Here is a 3,864-nt window from a genome sequence, read left to right as displayed (position 1 = left end):
ATGTGGGCCCAGACAACGATAACAGTTGATAAATCTGTTGTTGGTGTTGTTTTTAGAATCGCAATGGTGATTCTTCGCCGTACGATGATGCGTGACATTTACTGCATGAATCGAAGAATCGGTATGAGCAGCAAGAGTTCAGGCTTTTTTTTAATACCCCAACATTTAAACAAAACAATTCATACATTAAGCCCAGATATGCTGCCCACAAACCACACATATATACCCACATACATACGCTATTCTAGATACAACAAACACACCACCTCTGGAGAACAAGCAGCATCATACACAAAAAACCAACAATACAAAATAAAAACAACATAAAAAGAGGATGAGTTCCCAACATTGACAATTATAACCTTAAACATCAGAGGTATGAGACAGAAAATACAAAACATGAAAAATCTAATGAGGAACTACAGACCAGACTTCCTACTGTTACAAGAAACGAACATAGATGACAAATACATACAAGAACGAACACTTTTCGAACTTAGACCAACCGTCGCAAGGTGTGGCTTTGAGCAAGTCACCTTGCTTTAGCTCATTTTGTGATGCTGCACTACGGCTGACGCCTGAGTTATGAAGGTCTTCCATTGCACTGACCCTAAAGGAAAATTTCCCCTTAGGGATTAATAAAGAGAACTGTATACTATATATTATTATGGGAAGGGTGTATGCGAATATAAATTGATTTCACGGGCCTGTATCAATTTCCTTATTCGTTTATTTTCCTTCACAGGCTTACAAAAGATGAGCAGATTTCGTGTGGAATCGACGCAGACTTGCCCAGTCCTAGCAGGAAATCGAGTGAAAATTGACGGTTACGATTACGTGCACCACATTTGTTATTTATTTATGAATATGGATACCGGTATCTACACAATTCCCTTTAGCGGGAAATACAATTTCTGTCTCTACAAACAGGAAGCTGGGCAGAATGGAACGACATGGTTTCTGTGCATGACGAACCCTACGAAGGACGGGTCGAAAAAGAAGATAATTATAACGGTGGACGACGACGACGATTGGCAAGACACACACGATATCCCGAATATGGTTTACTGTCCCGTCTTGGCGCATTGCGACAAGGACAGTCGCGTTTGGATCGAAGCCGACGCGGAAATGGATACAGAAATACGAGCTGGTTTCAGTGGAAAGTTACTGAATCAAATTACCCCTACTGCGAAGGAGTGTTAATGATGTAAATTATTTTAAGTTTCATAGGCAATGTCTGTGTGTGTGTGTGTGAGCGTGTGTGTGTGTGTGAGAACGTGTGTGTGTCTGTGTATGTGAGTGATTCCTGGGTGCAAGTCCTGCTGTGGACTTCGCCAAGTTGAGTCCTCAAAGAATACACATCTTTTCAACATAAGTTTGGGCTGAAAACTCGTCTTTCAAACATATCATCGATTATAGGGACCCTCATCTTACCTAAAACTTTCAAACCTGGGACTTTAGGAGGGCTTCGTGGAAATGTAAAGTAAAGTAATCTTTTAGAGCCTTTAGGCTTATGGAGCCGGAGTTTATCCCCGTTTCTATAGCGTGAAACGGACAATACCAATCGCTTGCTATCCATTGGATAGGACGCTAATCTATCGCAAAGTACTTTCCGCCAGATCCAACAGACCTACCCTGAGTGGACGGGGAGGGGTGGGGGGGAGGGGTCAGAAAAAATCTCGACAACGTGGAAAATGAAGGTCATTTTAATCGATCAATAGTTGAAGGACGAGTTTCTGGACAAAACTTTATACACGTTGCCTATCCAGAGTGCGGTAGTATAATTTGAATCATCCTTGTCAATGCTGGAATACAAATGCTGCATTGTGGTATATAGAAACGCCTGCAATGGGAGCACAAAAAGCTGTAATGAAGACATCATCTAACCAGATGAGTCTAAGGCGTTGGTAGGCGTGAAAAAGTAGGCCTGCGGTCTCCACAGAGTATCCCATGAAGCCTCCCAATAAAAACGGTGGGTAGGAATCGTAAGGGTACTCTTGAACTGGGATGTGCCATTTGTTCCTTGGGTTTCTTTGAGGTGTTTCCCCCGTTAGCATTTCTCCTAAAATAAAATGTGGGTTTTTGGTTGGATCTTTAGAATGTTCCTGAAGAGCTCGAGTCGCGTTGGGCAAATCTACTCGACAGTCGTCATCCATGCGTATAATAAACAGATTTATTACAGTGTGATACACTCCATTTTAAAAGAAGGGCAGCATTTTTCGTGATATTTCTGTAAACGTCGATATAATCACATTGAACGATGTCTTTGTGTTCACGTTCTTCGTCTTTGATTTGTTTTTGTATATTTTTGGAATTTAAGTCATTGGGATTAGCAGGTGATCCGATAAAGAACAGCATTTTGGCACGGTTTTTGGGATCTTTTGCAAAAAGGGCAGCGCTGTTTTTTCGGACTTTTCGCCTTCTTTCAAAATTCCCTGGCGCTGAGGGAACAGCTATGATGTATTTGACGTCGTTCTCAGTGCAGGGGTTTGGTTGGTTGAGTAAGTAAGGATACGTGTGCGGGTTGATGATTGGCATATCCAGGAGTTTTGAGGTCAGATCCATTTTGTTGTTATTATTATCAATCTGTTTCGATTTGTGATTCCCATTACCACTGTGCTCAAAGCCCGTCAATTTATATGTATTATTATTACGGACGCTATATGTTGTGTTGAATAAGAATGACCAGCTGTCAGTAGAAAGTTGACTCTCATGGAGGTAATATTTTTGGAGGCACCGAAATATTTTTTGTATGAAAACGTCTTCAAATTTTATTTCCGAGTTTTGACTGGTTAATTTTACTTTCAAGTAGTCCAAAGTATTTTGAGCTCCAGCTTGACTGAAGTTGATCTCGCAAGGAGAGTCTTCAAATACAGTGTTCCTTCCTGTTAGCTGTAACATTTTGGATGTGGTAATGTACAATGATGTGGTAATGATGGCAGCAATTAGAGTCAAAATAATCTTGTTTTGTCTTCGCACTCGACTGTATATGAAAGTAATAGCCATTCTGAGGAAATAAAATGAAATGTACTAATCAAGACAATTTCACAGAAACATATATTGTTATTGTCGTCAGTCTTTTTAGTGGAGCCACTAAACCTAAAGTACAGTAGTCCTTCAGAGCCATTAGGAGCTTGGAGCCGAAGTTTATTCCGGTTTCTGTAGCGTGAAAAGGGCAATCAGATTTGCTTGCTACCCTTTGGGTAGAACGCAATATTTTCTTCTACATTTTCTTCTTCTTCTTTTCTTCTCCATCTTTTCTTCTACTTCTTTTCTTCTTCGTCTTTTCCTTTCCTATCCTCATACTCTCCTCTCCTCCTCATCTCCTTCTCCTCTCCTCCCTCCTCATACTCCTTCTCCTCCTCCTCTTCTTTCTTCTTCTTCTTCTTCTTCTTTCTTCTTCTTTCTTCTTCTTCTTCTTCTTCTTCTTCTTCTTCTTCTTCTTCTTCTTCTTCATGCGATTTTGACTGTGGTTACTTAGTTTAACAAATTACCAAACATATTATCTCATTTGTCAATGTGTTTCATTCATCCTGCTTTGTTGATAAGGGGAAACCCAAAACGTCCACATTGTCTGTAATCGTTTATTAAATTGAATCTTACCTTCAATTTGACATTGTTATTTATTTCTTCGAGCTTCGAGCAGCAAAATCTATATTGTCCAATGTGATCTCACTTGTCTTGGGCCTATCAAGTATTTGTTTCACATATCTCCCTCTCTCTCCTCTCTCTCTCTCTCTCTCTCTCTCTCTCTCTCATATATACTATAATATATAATATATATTTATATATATATATATATATATATATATATATATATCTCGAAAGATTTTATAAATAACTCCGTTTCTCAAAAGTTGAGCA

At 39.5% G+C, this 3,864-nt stretch overlaps 1 pseudogene; it reads right to left on the bottom strand.

Annotated features, from left to right (window-relative positions):
• Positions 1-1,799: 1,799 nt before the first annotated feature.
• On the bottom strand, positions 1,800-3,006 carry LOC144961834 (beta-1,3-galactosyltransferase 1-like; annotated as a pseudogene).
• Between the last annotated feature and the right edge of the window lie 858 nt (positions 3,007-3,864).

The sequence above is a fragment of the Berghia stephanieae genome, unplaced genomic scaffold (genome assembly GCF_034508935.2).
Source record: "Berghia stephanieae isolate SIO BIC M18660-M18661 unplaced genomic scaffold, UCSD_Bste_1.3 scaffold4312, whole genome shotgun sequence".
In the NCBI taxonomy this organism is placed as follows: domain Eukaryota; kingdom Metazoa; phylum Mollusca; class Gastropoda; order Nudibranchia; family Aeolidiidae; genus Berghia; species Berghia stephanieae.
Note: the sequence above shows the minus strand (reverse complement) of the source record. Positions and strands in the feature narration are given on the sequence as shown.